Source organism: Geotrypetes seraphini, chromosome 1 (genome assembly GCF_902459505.1).
Source record: "Geotrypetes seraphini chromosome 1, aGeoSer1.1, whole genome shotgun sequence".
Lineage (NCBI taxonomy): Eukaryota > Metazoa > Chordata > Amphibia > Gymnophiona > Dermophiidae > Geotrypetes > Geotrypetes seraphini.
In genome coordinates, this window is record NC_047084.1 from 205323237 (window position 1) to 205342326 (window position 19090).

General features: G+C 46.4%; 1 protein-coding gene across 4 annotated transcripts in view; it reads right to left on the minus strand.

Annotated features, from left to right (window-relative positions):
- Window positions 1-19090, minus strand: part of TUSC3 (tumor suppressor candidate 3) — an 82058-nt gene that overhangs the window by 61656 nt on the left and 1312 nt on the right. The window lies entirely within an intron of this gene.

Genomic DNA, 19090 nt, shown 5'->3' on the forward strand with positions numbered 1-19090 from the left:
CAAGAGCCATGCCATAAGACCAAAGTGATCCAAATCCTACAGCACAGGAGGTGAGAATAACAAGGTAGGCGGAGTCCCTGATCCTGCTGAAGATGAACCAAGTCAACATACCACGTCCTCCTTGGCTAGTCGGGTATAACCAAGAACACCAGACCTCTGTGGGCCACTATCCGCCTTAACAGATGCCCTATCATGGGCCATGGAGGGAAGAGATAAAGGAAACCTTCCTGTGACCAGGGCTGAACCAGAGCATCCAGGTCTGCGCTACCGGCCTTGGAACAGCAAATGAAGAATCAATCTGCTTTCCTGTTGCCCTGAGACCGAAAGCGGGATACCCCCACTGATCTACTATGCAATCTAACGCTCTTTGAGACAGGGACCACTCTTTGTGGTTCAGCATCAGATGACTGAGAAATTCTGCTTGAATGTTGTCCACTCCCACCACATGCACAACTGACAGCACCATAAGGTGTTTGTCCACTCCACAGAAGAGAAGCTGCACCTCCATGCTCAGGGAGGGACTCCTCGTGCCCCGCTGCCGATTGACGTAAACCACTGCCATGGCATTGTCTGAGAAGACATGGATGGCCCAATGAGGGAGACAACCCTCAAAGTGGAGAAGAGCCAGCCAAAACGCCTGAAGCACCAATTGACCACTTGTGCTCTGAGGGTGCCCACTGGCACTGAACATAGACAGTCATACACACCGCTCCCCAGCCTTTGAGACTTGCATCTGTAGACAGAGTCACCCAATCTGAGATCTGGAGGAGAAAGCCCCTGGAAAGCGAGAAGGGTTGCAGCCACCATGCAAGACTGCTCCTCGCCACAGTCCTCCAGGGCAGGGGTGCATTTAATGGGTCCCACTGGGAATTCCAGCATGAAAGCAGAGCATCCTGCAGCGGACACAGACAGGCACTGACCCAAGGGACCATATAGATTGTTGCCATCATGGTCCCCAGAACCTGGAGGTACTGCCATGCCATTGCGACCGAAGTAGAAACATAGAAACATAGAAAAATGACGGCAGAAAAGGGCCATAGCCCATCTAGTCTGCCCACACTAAAGATCCCCTTCCCCTTGCCTATTCCGATGACTCTCCCCCCACTATTACCCTCTTATCAATCCCATATGCGCATCCCATTTATTCTTAAAATCTGGCATGCTGCTGGCCTTGACAACCTGCACAGGAAGTCTATTCCAATGATCAACCACTCTTTCGGTGAAGAAATACTTCCTGAAGTCGCCATGAAATTTCCTGCCCCTGATTTTTAGCGGATGCCCCCTTGTGGCCGAGGGTCCTTTAAGAAAGAAAATATCATCATCATCCTCGATACGACCGGTGATATACTTAAATGTCTCAATCATGTCTCCCCTCTCCCTACATTCCTCGAGAGAGTACAGCCGCAATTTATTCAGCCTCTCTTCGTATGAGAGATCCTTGAGCCCTGAGACCATCCTGGTGGCCATACGCTGAACCGACTCGACTCTCAGTACATCTTTACGGTAGTGTGGCCTCCAGAATTGCACACAGTGTTCCAGATGAGGTCTTACCATGGTTCTGTACAATGGCATAATGACCTCGGGCTTCCGGCTGACGAATCTTCTACGGATACAGCCCAACATTTGTCTAGCCTTGGATGAAGCCTTCTCCACTTGATTGGCAGCTTTCAGGTCTTCACTAATAATTACTCCTAAATCGCACTCTGCTGTGGTCCTTGCTAAGGTCTCACCATTTAGGGTGTAATTTCTGCACGGATTTCTGCTGCCAAGGTGCATGACCTTACATTTCTTAGCGTTAAAGTTAAGTTGCCAAGTCGAGAACCAGTGTTCCAACAAGAGTAAGTCTTGTGCCATACCGTCGGGCAAAGTGCTATTACCTACTATGTTACACAGTTTGGCGTCATCTGCAAATAATGTTATTTTACCTTGAAGCCCCTGAGCCAGGTCTCCTACGAACATGTTGAAAAGGATCGGGCCCATCACTGAGCCCTGCGGCACTCCACTGGCTACTACCGATGTTTTGGAGAGGGTGCCATTAACCACCACCCTCTGAAGTCTACCACTTAGCCAGTCATTGACCCATGCAGTTAGTGTTTCTCCTAATCCCAGTGATTTCATCTTGCTTAATAACCTACGGTGTGGAACGCTATTAAAAGCTTTACTGAAGTCCAAGTACACGATGTCTAAGGACTCTCCCAAATCCAGTTTTCTGGTGACCCAATCAAAGAAACTAATTAGATTGGATTGGCAGGACCTACCCTTGGTAAATCCGTGTTGGTGGGGATCCCGTAGATTCTCTTTGCTCAGAATCATATCTATTTCATGTTTAATTAGTGTCTCCATGAGTTTACACACTATCGATGTGAGACTCACCGGTCTGTAATTTGCAGCTTCTGTCCTGCAACCCTTTTTGTGCAGTGGAATGACGTTGGCCGTTTTCCAGTCTAAGGGTACTCTTCTCGTACTTAGGGAGAGATTGAAGAGCACGGATAATGGTTCTGCTAGGACAGCACACAACTCTTTGAGCACCCTGGGGTGTAGATTGTCCGGTCCCATGGCCTTGTTCACCTTGAGTTTTGATAATCCATGGTAGACATCGCTGGGTGTAAATTTGAAATTCCGGTACGGGTCGTCCGAGCTTTGCCTTTTCCTCAACTGTGGACCGGACCCCGGTGCCTCGCAGGTGAAGACTGAGCAGAAGTATTCATTTAGAAGTTCTGCTTTATCGGAATCTGATTCAACATAATTCCTTTCTGGTTTTCTAAGGCGTACTATCCCGTCTGTGTTTCTTTTTCTGTCGCTAACATACCTGAAGAAAGATTTGTCTTCTTTCTCAATGTTCTTTGCTAGATTTTCCTCTATTCGAAGTTTGGCCTCTCTGACTGTCGTTTTTACCGCTTTAGATCTGGCTATATACTCTGCTTTAGCCTCCCTTGTCCCATATTGTTTGTAGGAAATAAATGCCTTTTTCTTACTTTTGACGAGGTTCGAGATCTCCGTAGTGAACCATTGGGGTCTGTTGTTTCTTCGTTGTTTGCTCACTGTTTTTATGTAGCGATTCTTTGCTTCGTGTAGGGTAGATTTCAGGGTTGACAACATTGCCTCCACATCCTTGGTTTCAGCTTGGTTTTGCAGTGCCCTGTGGACGAAATCTGCCATAAGTTTGAAGTCAGTGCCCCGGAAGTTGAGTACCTTTGTTGACATGTACGATCTAGTGTGACCTTTCCTGAGGTTGAACCATACCATGTTGTGGTCGCTAGAGGCTAGCGTATTGCCTACCGAGACTTCCGAAACGCTCTCTCCGTTTGTGAGTACTAGGTCCAGTATCGCCCGATTCCTTGTGGGTTCTAATACCATTTGTTTAAGTTGTGCCCCCTTTATGGATGTTAATAGCCTTCTGCTGCTGCTGGTTGTAGCAGAAAGTGTGTTCCAATCTACATCGGGCATGTTGAAGTCCCCTAACAGTACAGTGTCCCCTCGTAAAGTGATGTTCTCTATGTCCTCGATTAATTCCAAGTCCTTGTCTTCCAGTTGTCTTGGAGGCCTGTATACTACACCGAGGTACAGGCATTTTTCGGTACCTCTGGTCAGGTTCACCCAGAGGGATTCTCCGGTGTACTTGACATCTGTGATTCTGGTAGTTTTGATGTCTTCTTTAGTGTATAGCACCACCCCCCCTCCTAACTTGCCCTCTCTGTCTTGACGAAGTAAGTTGTAACCCCATATAACCATATCCCACTCATGAGAGTCCGTGAACCATGTTTCGGAAATCGCCACCACGTCAAGCTCAGCGTTCAGTATTTCCGTCTCCAGTTCCAGAATTGTGTTGCCTAAACTGTGTGCATTAACATACATAGCCCTCCATACTTTACGTTTGCTAAGCCCCGTCTGAGTTATTGTGACTCCTAAAGAATTGTTTGCGATGTGGGTACTTACCTCGGACTCAGAAGTGGAGTCATGACTAACCTCCTCAGGATAGTTACTTATTGCTCTAGTAAGTGAATGGATACCTTCCCCCAACTTACCTAGTTTAAAGCCCTACGAAGTAGGCGGGCTAGTCGATGTCCGAAGACATTCTTACCTCTGCTGGTCAGGTGTAGAATCCGAAGTTCATCTCCCTGCACCCTCCGTGTAGCCACTCGTTAGTCCTCTGGATACGCTCCTCTCTGGCTCTTCCCTTGCCTCTAACTGGGAGGATCGAGGAGAAGACCACCTGCGCTACCGTCCGCCTCAGCTTCTCAGCCAGGGCTCCAAAGTCTTTGGGTATGTCCTCCGGGGTGTTCCTGGCAGTGTCGTTCGTTCCGACGTGGATGAGAAGCATGGGGAAATGGTCTTTGGGTTTGAGAAGTCTATCTAGGCAGGCGGTGATATCTCGGATCCTGGCTCCAGGCAGACAGCAAACCTCCCTTGATTACATATCTGGTCTGCAAACTGGTCCCTCGGTGCCCCTCAGCATGGAGTCTCCAATGACTATTACCCTGCGCTTCTTAGGGGGTAGTGGATCAGATGTCCCCGGAACTGGAGTCGTGTGTTGGGCATCTTCCTGATTCTCGTCAGCCGTTCCTTCCTGTAAGATCTGGAATCTTCCTCAGGGTGAGTTGTGGGGTTGATGTGAAGCTACCCTGTGTACGAGAAAAAGAAGAAGATGAAACTAAATAAGGGGGGGTCTTCTACGCTTGCCTGTGGAGGAGGTTACTAGCTGCCAGGAGTCGGCATCTCCAGCCATCTCCTGTACCCCAATCATTGGTTTCAAAGCTGAAGGTTTGGGCGTCTCGAGGATGGACTTGTCATGCGCCTGCACAGTGATGTGGGACAGCTCCTGGATGACCTCATCGATGAATGCCTCATCCTCTCGGATGCTTCTCAAGCGTTTCACCTCCTCTCTCTAATCTAATCTAATCTAAACCTTAAGTTTATATACCGCATCATCTCAATGAGAATGGAGCTCGACACGGTTTACAAGAACTTAAAATAGTGGGTAGAGAAGAAGAAAAAGGATTACATGAACTTATGTGTAGAAGGGGGGAGAGAAAGGGGGGAAGGATAGAGCTACAATTTGCTGAAAAGCCAGGTTTTCAGTTGTTTGCGGAATAACTGAAGGGAGCTCAGGTTCCGCAGCGGGGTGGTGAGGTCGTTCCAAAGACCTGTGATTTTGAAGAGAAGGGATTTTCCCAGTTTGCCTGAATAGTGGTTGCCGCGTGGAGAGGGGAAGGCTAGTTTAAGCCTTTGGGCAGTTCTGGAGGAGTCGGGACTGGAGGAGTTGAAAGACAGTGGGATAAGAGGAGGCAGGATTCCGTGAATGATCTTGAAAGCCATAGTTCCTGCATGATGTCACCGTCCAGCTGGCCCACCTCCTCTGTCTGCGTAGAGACTGTGGTGTACTGCTGGGGGATGGCCTCGGTCTGCACAGTGACCTTTGTCCACCATCTCGAGTCCTCCTCTGTCTGAGCGCAGGCCATGGCCACCCCCTTCAACCCCTCGGTGAAAGGAATGCTGGTCTTGATGGTAGTCCGTGACAACTTGTCAAAGCTCTCCTGATGGGTCACAGGCAAAAACATTTTGTTCTTTCCCATGTGAAAGCGAACTCCCAGGTATTCCAAATTCTGCATCGGTTCGAGGTGACTCTTCCTGAAGCTGATTGCCCAGCCCAAGCTCTGCAGTAACTGTACCACCTGATGAATAGCCTGACGCTCCTCGGACAGCAAAGGAACTCTGATCAACCAGTTGTCTAGAAGCAGATGAACCAGGACACCCAGAGTGGGAAGATGGGCCACCACCACCACTATCACTTTGGTGAAGGTCCTGGGTTCCATTGCCATTCTAGAGGGCATCACTGCAAACTGGAAATGTTGCCCCAAGATGTGGAGCCACAGATACTTCCAGTGGTATGGGAAAATGGGAATGTGCAGATATGCCTCCGTCAGATCCAGGGAGGCTAGAAACTCCCTCGGTGCCACCAATGCTATCACTGAGCGCATCATCTCCATGCAAAAGCAAAGCACTTTAAGTGCCACATTGACTGCCTTGAGGTCTAGAATCGGTCTCCAATCATCAGATCCTTTCTTTGGAAGAATGAAGTATATTGAGTACCTCCCAGAACCCGAGTTGCGCTTTGGTAGGGGTTCTATGGCTGCAATATCCAGAAGTCTTCGGACTGTGGCCTACACATGAATCACCTTCTTGGGGCAGCCTGCAGGTGAATCCATAAAATACTCAGTCAGAAGACAGAGAAACTCCAGTTTGTAGCCATCCCCGAGAACCTCCAGGACCCAGCGGTTGGAGGTAATGGCCTGCCATTCTGCCAGAAAAGTTGACAACTGCTCCCCAATGTGTGGGGGAGGAGACAATGGCCTGGTGTCAGAACTGTTTCCTTGCAGAAGCCATCGGATGACTCCCCGTGGACGGCTGACACCAAAGCGCAATCTGGAAGATGAAAAGGACAATGGTCCCATGGAAGAGCCCAAGTACGGACAAGAGCACATGAAGAGATGAAAATTAGGATGCCCCGAACCCCTGAAAGGGCAGGATCTAATCACAGACAGTAACTTGGGCCTGCAATCCTACACACTGGCCAAAAAGTCATCCAGACCCTGCCCAAACAGCTATCCCTTAAAGGGCAACCTGTTCAAAGTCGTTTTAGAAGAATCCCCAGACCACTGCTGGATCCAGAGCATCCTGCAAGCCAAAATGGAATAGGCAGAAAGCTTAGCAAAAACTTTCAAGTTTCAAGTTTATTAAAAAAATTTAAGTGGTGTACAAATAAGTACTAATGAGGAACCAAAAATATAGACTAATGAAGAACCAAAAATACAGACTTATATAAATAGATCTCATGATGAGTCACAAGACAAGTAATACACAACATATAAATGAACGGGAGCAAGAGGAAAAAAGGGAGGAGCTACAATAATCTATGTAAAGTTAAATTATTAATAAATTCAGGTTGGTTACTGGAATGGGTTTTAAATGTCAATAAAAGAAAGATTCTATGCTCAATAGGGAGCCAATGAGTTTTGTGAAGAAGGGGTGATACATGATCATATTTTTTTGCATTGAATATGATTTGTAGTTGCCTGATTTCCTTTTTTGTTATGCCCTTAAACAGTGCATTACAGTAATCGATACTAGATATTACTAGGGAGTGAAGCAGAATGTTCAAAGATGCAGGTTCCAGGCATCAGCCATATAATATACTCCCAAGACTAGACAATCCAAATCTCGAAGCACCACAGTGTCAGGATCATGGCACAGCTTGTAATGGCATGCGTGAGCTACAAGGAAGAGGCTGATGCCTCCTGAACACCAGCGGCTGCCCAATCAAACAGACACTTAAGGACAAAAGTGCGCTTGGTGACCATCTTCGGGGAAACAAAGCACTTGTTAAAGGCATTCGCCAGGGAATAAAGCCATGCCATGGTGCCAGCACAGCGCAAGGGATCCTCAGGAGTCTCTTCGATGTCCATAAGAATCCAAACGAGGTCAGGATGATTAGGAAAAGAGGCGGATTGAGGCCTTCAGTCACTCATGAGGGAACACTCTGCAGGAATAGGCAGCTCAGATTGCAGCTTTAATGCCTGTAGAGATTCAGAGATCAAATCCACAATAAATAAGTGCATGCTTGAAAAATCTATGCACATTGAGATCCTCCCACAAATCAGAGGCTCCACAGTGATCTAGATCCTGGACAACCTCCAGATCTGTCACAACTGTGGCTGCCGCTGCGCTTTCCTATGAAAGCAGAGGTATGGAAAGTGAATCTGGCGCAACCACGGACACTACCTGCATACCTGCTGGCACCACCTAGGGGAGGCAAGAGAAAATACCCTGGACCACAGTCGCAGGGGTCCCTGTGCCCGATATAGAGGCCGGCGGAAGGAAGACAGGTAAAGACTTCCCCCACCCCCATTATGCCTGATAAAGCATATCCACAAAATCTGGGGGAAACCCATCCTCCTCAGTGGGAACCAACCCCTGCACTTCAGTTGGGGACTGTTTGGCGGATTTACCAGGTTTATCCCCCAAGAGGCACTTGCATCACTTGCATCACCTGCGCACTCCCCAGAGTCCCCCAACACCAATTTCACCCGAGTCAGGACAGAAGGTGCTAGAAGACCCTCCATGGAGGTCAAAGGCACCAAATCCGAGCAAGCCTTGCACCCCTTGTGAGCTGCATCGCACGTGGAATGCGGCTGTGTATCTGACAGCCATCAGCCGCAAATAAGGCATGAATCCATGACATCCTGCTCTGGGGAGGTCATCTATGTGGTTCTCTTTAAAAAAATGAAGTTGGCAATTATAAAAAATAACTTTAAAATCAAATCTGGAAAAATCCAAGATGGCCACTAAGGGCCTATTTTTACTAAAACAGCCTGGGAAAACCACAGAGAACCCTCAAAAACTGTGATTTCAGGATTTTAGGGGTAGGGTGGGGGAATAGGGCATGCAGGGAAACCACCTAAAAAAAACCTTTTTAAAAGACACCCCCCCAAATCTGATTCAAGCTGTAAGCTTTAACTCACAGAAACATGTGCTGACAGGAAAACACTGCAGATAGAACTAAAACAGCTCACAGGGAGATTCTCTGCTTCAACTTGCTGAAAAGCTGAATTTGGAATCTTCTGACTGCCCCGCCGGCCTGACTTTCTTGGCCGGTCACTTCCGCCACGCTGCGCAGCATGCCTGATGGGAGGAATGCAGTTTGGCTCCAATCCCGGGCGAGCCTCCATGAAACCATGCAGCCTGCACTCGACCCATATGGGGTGAGCAGGCTTCCAAGGAAACGGTCCCTGAGCCCTGATCAAATGTACAGGTTGTTCAGAGGCCTTACTGACAAGGAGGGAATCCCCTAGAAGCAGACTTTTCCCAAAGGTCTGCGATCTCCTGCAGTCAAGAATGTCCCCGCAGGGAACCTCCACAGCACAAAGGTAAAAACTGTGAACACAAAATAGTGAAATTATGCGAAAATAAACACGAGCAGAAAAGATAAGCTCCTACAGCCTGGCTTGTAGGAAGAAAGTCTGATGTTTACAGAACCAGTGACAGTGATGAGGTATGAGGGGGAGGGTTTTAAGTCTGAAGTTTGAGGCTTCCTACAAAGTCCTGGTGGGTGAATGGAAATAACCCATTGGTCCTGGAATAAAGTGAGATTATACAAGAACATTAGATTTCTACACCTGAAAGCAATTTGCCAAATAAAATTCCACAGACAGAAAAAGAAAACATGATATCAACTGAAATGCTTCAGAGACAATTAACCAGAGACTGCACATAGTCCTCTAATATGCAAATTTCACACCCCCTTACTTTTAGCAATTTTGAAATTGAACTTTCTCGGGGGAGGAGTTAAGATGGCGTCTCGCTGACAGCCACGCTGAGGAAGGCTACTATTTGGAACTTATTTTTCCTTTGCTTTACAGCTTTTGAAAAGTATACAAGATGGGTAAGAGAAAGGGGAAAGTAAGGACTTACCCCTCCGAGTCCTCTCCACTTCCCCTTTCCACCATTGAGAAGTTTGTGGTCCGATCAGCGTATATCCCCGGAGTGGGTGCTGGCAAAGGGGCAGCCTTACCCGAGCTCAATGTCACTCTGAGCCCGGAGGAGAGACTTCCACCCTCTGACCCAGGCATGGTGACGTTGCCGGAACAATCGTTGAATCCGCAGGCTGTGTTCAACGCGGCGGTTCTTTCAACGGAGGAGGGCAGTATCTGGAGCGTAAGAGGAGAAACCAGAGAGCTGGGAGGCAATATGGGAGCGGATTCTGAGCTTCACGGTGCTCGAAGGTGCTGTAGGAGGTGTAGAGGAGTTGCACGGAGAGAGCCCCAGGACTGAGAAATTAGGCCATCGGCAGGATATTGGTGAGCAGCCATTTACACCATTGGTTAAACCTCCCCATGTTACTTTAGACTCTATCTGGGATGCTGTAGCCCGCTTGGAGAAGATTTTCATGGGAAACAAGGTTTTGGTGGACAATTCTTTGCAAGAATGCAAAACACGTATTATCACCCAGGAGGCAAAGAATTTTGAGCTCGAAAAAAGAGTAGAGGAAGTTCAACAAAGTCTTAAAGAAATAAAATCTAATACCCTGATCTATGGGCAGGGTATGGCTGGACTGAGGAATAAAGTGGAGAAAATGGAGAATTATACCCGTAGGTTGAATCTGCGTTTTATCCAAGACTGTAGCCCCTATTGAACTGCTTAAGAAAATATCTGATGGTAGTTCTGGGGGTTCCAAAGGAGACTGTGCCTCCATTTTCTCGAGTCTATTCTATGCCTGGGAAGAAACGGCAAACTTCTGCCCAAGAAGAACTATCTATGGACAGTTTGAATGTAACACAAATATTAGAAACATCTTTGGAAGAAGAGTGCATAAGAACAACACTCCTAGTTACATTTGTTTTTGAGTCCGATAAGGACTGGGTGATGAGAATGTTTTTTCGTAACTCTGATAAATTGTTTTTGGGAGGTAAAGTATGGATTTTCCCTGATGTCTGTGTAGATGCACAGGAGAAAAGGAAGCAATTTTTGGCTCTACGTCCTCAGATGCTCATTTCTTTTTACAATTTCCTTGTAAATGTTTAATACTGTTTGAGTCAAATAGGTATCTTTTCTTTGAACCCAAACAATTGGAGGCTTTTCTTGAGAATAAGCGTAAAATACAGGTTCAGATGTCGGGTTTGGGGGAAAGAATTTGAATATTAGGAAAATGGAAGATTATTTTAGTTAATTACTGGCTAGATGTTGTCATTATTGTTATTAAGTTCTTTTTTTTCTTCTGAGATGTGCCTTTTTTTCCTTATCCTCTTCCTCTTTTGTAGCTGAGGACTTATAGAGAAAGATGCTATGAGTACATTTATTTGTTAGATTCCATTCGGAAAATACTTTGTTAATTTTTTTGTTTTCTTTTATAGCATTATGCTTTCTGTTTCTTAATGCATTATCTATGCTGTATGTTGAATTAAAATTGAATAAATAAATAATTAAAAAAAAAAAAAAAAGAAATTGAACTTTCTCAATAGTTTTCAATAATAAAAAAAAAGGCTTGAGGCTGGTACAAATAAACAGAACAATGTGAGAAAACAGACGCAGAGCTGAAAGAGGAAGACTTGGGGCTCCTTTTACAAAGCTGCGCTAGCGGTTTTAAAGCACACACCGGATTAGCGCGCGCTATAGCGCACGTTAGCTGAAAATCTACCACCTGCTGAAAAGGAGGCGGTAGCAGCTAGTGCGCGCAGCAATTTAGCGCACGCTATTCCGCGCATTAAGGCCCTAGCGCGGCTTGGAGCTCCTTTAAAAGGAGCCCTTGGAGCTCCTTTAAAAACATGTCTTTCCCTTTTAGCCTGGTGTTTGTTTCCTCACATTGTTTTGTTTATTTAGTCCAGCCTCTTTTTTAAAATCAACTTTATTAGGGTCACTGCCTGCCAACATTTTTCACATAACAGCTGTCTGTTATCAACTATAAATTTTTATGGCAGAGACTTTTTGTTTGTTTGGTCAATCAGTTTTTCAGCTAATTGCTATTGTTTAAACTTACCCCCCCCCCTCTTCTATTAAACTGCGCTAGCAGTTTTTAGTGCAGGGAGCCACGCTGAATGGCCCGCGCTGCTCCCGATGCTCATAGGAACTCTATGAGTGTCAGGAGCAGCCCGGACCACTCAGTGCGGCTCCCCACGCTAGAAACTGCTAGCGCAGTTTAATAGAAGAGGCCCTTAGGGCTCCTTTTACAAAGGCGCGCTAGTGGTTTTAGCGCACGCTAGCCACTACCCCTCCTCTTGAGCAGGCGGTAGTTTTTCGGGGAGCGCACGCTAATCCGGTGCGTGCGCTAAAAATGCTAGCGCACCTTTGTAAAAAGAGCCCTTAGTTAAACATATGGAAGGAGTAGCTGATTATTAATTATGGTCTTTGCAATATTTCTCTCTCACATATATTTTTTATGGAAACACGTGTTATCTTGGTATAGTTACTTCAGCTTTTGGCACTTTTTAATAGTCATTCTCAGATTTTTAGTTTTATTTCGGATTTTACAAATGTGGACACATTTGTTTTGGAACTGCTTTTCATACAATTGGATTTATTCATTTGGTGGCTCATCCATTTTTAAATAGTACTGCCATCATACATCGGTATGTAAAGTGTCTAAGTATGCCTTTATTTCATTAACGATCTTACTAGTTCCTTTCTCTGCACCAGTTTCATGTCCTCACCTTTTCTTCTCAGTCCTATGAGATTTCACATCTCATTGCATCATTATTCACCAACACACATTTCTTTTCTATCATTCACATTTGGCACTTTACCACATTGCACATACATTTTAACATACTACTATAGCAGCTCACATTAATTTATATATATACAGTATATTTTCATGGGACCCTTGAGGAAGGCTGTTTATAGCTGAAATAGGGACGGCATCCTTTATACAAATTTTTGCATAGAAGCTTAATTGGATTGATATCATTATACATCAGTGTGTTTGTTTCATACATGTGTACATTTTGGATTATATGTACATATTTGTACAAAGCAGCTACCTGTATTTTTAGCCATACTGATTGTTTTTATTATTGATTTATATATTTTTTGTTATAGTAAACTTTGTCTTCAAGAACATCAGTTTCACAGTTCTTTTTTATTTTGGACCATAAGAACATAAGAAGTTGCCTCTGCTGGGTCAGACTGGTGGTCCATCGCGCCCAGCAGTCCGCACCCGCGGCGGCCCATCAGGTCCATGACCTGTATGTGATCCCTTAAAATTCACCTTGATACCCTTTCTATATCCTATCTCTACCCATCATACATCGGTATGTAAAGCATCGGTATTAGCATTCCCTTACAACTCACATAGCATTAGATTTCTACACTTGAAAACAGTATCCCAAGTAAAATGCAACAGACAAGAAAAGAAAACATGTTGATACTGACCTAACATTAGCATTCACACTCCATCACCTGCAACTGAAAGCTAAACACCATCAATCAATAATCACAGAACTCAATGTTATTGGAATAAATATTTAGCCACAGTTTTATTATCTATCTTAATATTATCTCCACTTACAATACAATCCTTGTCAAAAACCAACAAACATCCAATGCATATTTCACGCCCCCCCTCCCCAGGGAGCTATTCGATGTCGAAACTAGCTCCCGTTAAGTCTTTAAACTTATAACATTCCCCCAAACATGTCCCACAGTGACACAAGACAGGCTTCCCCTCGCAACGGCATCGCCTATGAATGTTACATTTATTTATTTATTAACTGCTCATCTCCCAGCTCCAACGGGTCCAAACCCCATTTTCTGCCCCGCCCAAAGCTGCGACAGCCTCCCCCAATCCCAAAAGCTTAACCCAAGTCCACATAAAACCTCTTAACCCCCTCCCCCCCAACACTGACACAAAACATACCACCAGTACACATGGGAGGGAGGGAGTCATAATTTTTTTTTTCTGAAGAGACTACTCTACTGTTCCCATTCCTCACAAACTCCCTCCAACATCTAGCCAATCCCCCATACAATCCTGCCTATCAGTGTCGCTGGTTTTAAAAAATGTTTGGACAAGTTCCTGGAGGAAAAGTCCACAGTCTCTTATTGAGAAAGACATGGGGGAAGCCACTTCTTGCCCTGTATCGGTAGCATGGAATATTGCTACTCCTTGGGTTTTGGCTAAGTACTAGTGACCTGGATTGGCCACCATGAGAACGGGCTACTGGGCTTTATGGACCATTGGTCTGACCCAGTAAGGCTATTCTTATGTTCTTATTTATTAACTAATAATTTAAATAATTAAAAATTAAAATGCAATTATTAAACAGGGAAGGGGGGAGCAGCCATCATCTTCTCATATGAAGTAATCTATAATAATAATATGCTAAGCGCGCATGCACACTCTTATTCCGTGTTCCCTGAGATCTGATCTGTCAGGATATGGCTGGCAGAGTGCGCATGCGCGCGTCGAAGGACCGGCCAGGTAACACACCGCGACTCCCCCTCCTCCCCCTCCCCATCGCTGACCCTACCCGGCACACCACTAACACGCCGTGACTCCTTCCCCCCCCCCCCCCGCCGACTCTACCTGGCACACCAGAAACCCCCGTTGACCCTCCCACCGCTACACGGCTGACAAACCTCGCAGCTCCAGCAGCGTCCCAGGCACACTAAACACGCTGCTTCGGCTCTTCTACTGGCCTAATTTCCTCTGCCGAGTTACTGATGACATCATCAGGGACGTGGCAGAGGAAATTAGGCCAGTAGAAGAGCCGAAGCAGCGTGTTTACTGTGCCTGGGGCGCTGCTGGAGCTGCGAGGTTTGTCGGCCGTGTAGCGGTGGGAGGGTCGGCTGGGAGGGTCAATTGGGGTTTCTGGTGTGCCGGGTAGGGTCGGCGGGGATGGGGGGAGGGGGGTTAAAAACATGCTGTTCAGGGGGATGAGATGCAGGCAGGCAGACTGGCATGGGGGGGGTTTCAATGGAAGGAGGATGGGAGGTAGACAGGCAGGCTGGCATCAGTGGGGGGGGGGGTTCCATGGAAACATGCTGCTCAGGGGATGGGAGGCAGGCAGGCAGGCATCGGGGGGGTGGAGGGGTTTCAATAGAAACATGCTGCTCAGGGGTATGGGAGGCAGGCAGGCTGGCATCGGGGGTGGGGGTGGGACAAAGTCTGGAAGATAATGATGAGGACATAAGGAGGCACTGGGGGCACTAAAGACATAGAAATGGGCACTGAGGGCACTAAGGACATAGGATGCACTGAGGGCACTAAGCAGGACAGAGGCACTGGGGGCACTAAGGACACAGTACAGAGGCACTGGGGGCACTAAGGACATAGGAAGGAGGCACTGGGGGCATTTTGGCACAGAAAGGAGGTAATGGGGACACTAAGGACATAGGAAGAGGTACTAAGGACATGGGAAGGAGGCACTAGGGACACTATGGACATAGGAAGGAGGCACTGAGAGCATTAAGGACATAGGGAGAGACACAGACAGAAAAAATGACAGATAGGCAGCGTGCAAGGAGAGAGAAACATAGAAACATAGAAGATGATGGCAGAAAAGGGCTACAGCCCATCAAGTCTGCCCACTCTGCTTACCCACCCCCTGTCTATGCCCTAATGACCCAATTTCCTTATCTTGGCCCTCGTAGGGATCCCACATGGGTATCCCATTTATTCTTAAAGAAAGAAAAAAAAAACCCAGACAGAGAGACATCTACTCTAGTACCCGTTAATGTAACGGTCTTAAAGACTAGTAAAGACATAAACATTAACAGCTGTTTGTAAGTTTCCCTTACCCTCATTATGCTTTTCCATGTCATATTTAAGACAGGCAGTTTAATTTTAAAAACGCTGTCGGAAAGCAAGTTGCCATTTTAAAGAAAAGCGTTACCTAACCAAGTGCGGCAGAAGGGGCCGCCGCGTCCATGGTAATTTAACGAAAGGCATTCTAAAAGTTTAAATAAGTACAAATAATTGACAATGCCTTGTAGTTTAAAGTATATTATTTAAAGCATATTAGTATTTAAAGTGCATTATTTAAAGTATGCTATACAAAATATATTATATATATATATATATATATATATATATATATATATATATATATATATATATATATATATATAAAAAAGGGGGATATAAATAATTGGGAGTTTTAAGATAAATGAAAGTTTTAAAAAATTGTTTGTGATATAACAGTTAAATAGATTACTGATGTTAGGTATAACCCTAAGTTCTTTCTATAATGGAAGAGGGGTGGGGGTTCTCTTCTCTTTTGCTAGTGCCGGTTGATCAAACTAACATCTTTTGATGATCTCCTGATGAAGCTCAGTTTCGAGTGAAATGGAGACGCTCCATTGAGCCAGTCACTATCTAAACAACCCAGAGCATTAAGCACCAGTCAAGCCATCCAGTCATTTAAGCTGGGAGTTCTAAGCTAGAGAGCTACACAGGAACGGGGACGATGGGAATCTCGCGGGTTCCCCCTTCGGGTCACGGGGATCCCGTGGGGACGCCCCCTAGGGTCGCGGGGATCCCGTGGGGATGCCCCCTAGGGTCGCGGGGTTCCTGCGGGGTTGGATGTACTCTCGAGGCTCGTCTTCTCCTACCTGCCCTGCCGCAGCACACAGCCGATGGAAGTCTTCCACGATGTCAGCGCTGACGTCGGAGGGAGGGCTTAAGCAAAGCCCTCCCTTCCTCCGACGTCACTCAATACTCCAGCTGCTGTAAGAAGGTAATTTAGATTCGCGGCTACAGGGCAGGGAGGTTTGTCGGACCGGGCCTGTTCTGTTGTTGGTCGGGCGGGGAAGCGCCACGAAGATAAGGGGCAGGGAGAGAGAAAGGGAGGAAAAATGGAGTGGAGAGGAAAAGATGCTTAAGGGAAATGAGTAAAACTGAGGGGGGAGAAGGACGCTGAAAGCACTGGGAAAGACAAAGGGGTGGAGAAGGATGCTGAAAGGACATGGGGAAGATGGGGGGGAGAAGGACGCTGAAAGGACATGGGGAAGACAGAGGGGGAGAAGGACATTGAAAGGACATGGGGAAGACGGGGGGAGAAGGACGCTGAAAGGACATAGGGAAGACAGAGGGGGGAGAAGGACACTGAAAGCACATGTGGAAGACAGAAGGGGGAGAAGGACGCTGACAGGACATGGGGAAGATGGGGGGGGAGAAGGGCGCTGAAAGCACATGGGGAAGACGGGGGGGAGAAGGACGTAGAAAAGACATGGGGAAGACAGAGGGGGAGAAGGACGCTGAAAGGACATGGGGAAGACGGGGGGAGAAGGACGCTGAAAGGACATGGGGAAGACAGAGGGGGAGAAGGACGCTGAAAGGACATGGGGAAGACGGGGGGGAGAAGGACGCTGAAAGGACATGGGGAAGACGGGGGAGAGAAGGACGCTGAAAAGACATAAGGAAGACCAAGGGAGGAGAAGGACACTGAAAGCACATGTGGAAGACAGAAGGGGGATAAGGACGCTGACAGGACATGGGGAAGATGGGGGGGAGAAGGACGCTGAGAGGAAATGCGGAAGAGAGAGTGGGGAGAAGACGCTGGCAGGGAAGAAGACAGAGATGCCAGACTATGGGGGGAGCGGATGGAAGAAGATGGGTGCCAGACCAATTTGGAAGGGGGGAGAAAGGGAGAGGCACAGTAACAGAGCAAATGGAAGACGCAGAGAGAAGAGAGATAGTGGATGGAAGGAATTGGATGGAAGGATGGAGAACATGAGAAAAGCAGAAACCAGGCAACAAAGGTAGGAAAAAAATTGTATTTCTTTTTTTTTTCTTCAGGATAAAGTAGTATTTTAGTTGTGTTGATAAAAATTTATAAACATTAGAGGCTCTGGTAGAAACCCGTTTACAAAGTATGTATTCTTCCCAATTAATATTTCCAAATTAATAAAGTCTTTTTGCTTATTTGTAAATTGGTTTGTACCAGAGCCTTTAATTCAGTAGCATAATTAAATGAAATAACTATTTCTGAAGTTTATAGGGACGGGTGGGGGGCGGAGGGGATTCCTCACGGGGACGGGTGGGGATGGGTGGGATTCCTCACGGGGATGGGTGGGGACGGGTGGGACTTTGGCGGGGACGGGTGGGGACGGGTGGGATTTCTGTCCCCGCGCAACTCTCTATTCTAAGCACCAGTGATAAAATTGGGGCATAAAAGCTAAGTATATTTAAGGGCTCCTTTTACAAAGATGCGCTAGCATTTTTAGCGCACACACACGATTAGCGTGTGTTATAGCTTAAAAGGAGGCAGTAGCGGCTAGCGCACGTGGCATTTTAGCATGCGCTAAAACCGCTAGCGCCTTTGTAAAAGGAGCCCTAAATGTTAGAAAGCTTTCCAGTCCAGTAAAAGTGGCCGGTTGGAAATTATTATGATTTTGATATATTGACAAATATTTAATAATGAAAATTTAAGAAAATAAATCACATTAAAAATATTGTCACTATAGGGGGATTTAAGAGATTAATGATAGCTCACAGGAGGCTGTTTTGACAAAGACAAGTTCTAAAAATCAGGCAGCAACGAGTCCTTGCAATCTTTCTATCCCTATATTAATCATAATCATAACAATATAAATAAATTTAAAAAACATTAGCAACAGAAGAAGAAATAAAGAGAAAAGTATTTCCTCAATCCATCATTTTCTACATAAGGGAATTTTATTATTGACATAAATATTGTAGGCAGCAGTGCTTATTTTTTAACCATGAAGGGTCTGTATCAAACCACACGTCAGTTATTCATGAAGAGAAGATTACTTTGTTTTGTATTGTACTTTTATCTGACTCATCCAAATAAACACCTCATCAAGATCATTGTATTCAACAGTCTGTTCTTCTCTTGTATTTATTAACTGCCCATCTCCCATCTTCAACTGGGCCAAACTCAATTTTCCGCTACAAGTGGTAACAGCCTTCAGCTTTTCACCATTCCCTCCCCCCCCCCCAACACACACATAAGCTGCAGCCAAATAAAATTGGCCAAACCTTTGGGGGCATAGTTTCAGGGGGGCATCCCTCCTGCGTGTGGTTTTAGGGGTGGGGGGGTTCTGGCAGGAGGGACTTGGCATCCCTCCTGCCAGTAATCTTGAGGGGGGCTAGCAGGAAGAATTGGGCACTCCTCCTGCTGCGGACATTCGGGGGGGCTTTAGAGGTTCCAGAAGGAGGGAGTGTGTATCCCTCCTGCCAGGAGATGTCTCTAGGTGGTGGCAGCAGGAGGGAGTGGGCATCCCTCCTGTCGGGGGATGTCTCAAGGTGGTGGTCAACTTTGTAGGGGGATGGCTAAACTGATGGCGACAGGAAGATTCCCTTGCTGCCATCGGCTCAGCGGCTGCATCTATTTGAAATGAAGACCAGCATTTTGCTAGCCTACATTTCAGGCACCTATTTCAGGCACCTATTTTAGGCCCTAGGGAGATGCCTAGGGCTGCCTAAGCTTGACTAAGGCCACTTCCAGGTGACACCATGTCCATGCCTAGCCTTGGGCAAGCTTAAGTGGCCCTATGTGCCTCCCTAGGCGCGCAAAAATGCGCAACGGTAGGATGCCCACCACTGGCTACAATTGGGATGCCGTTTATAGAATGT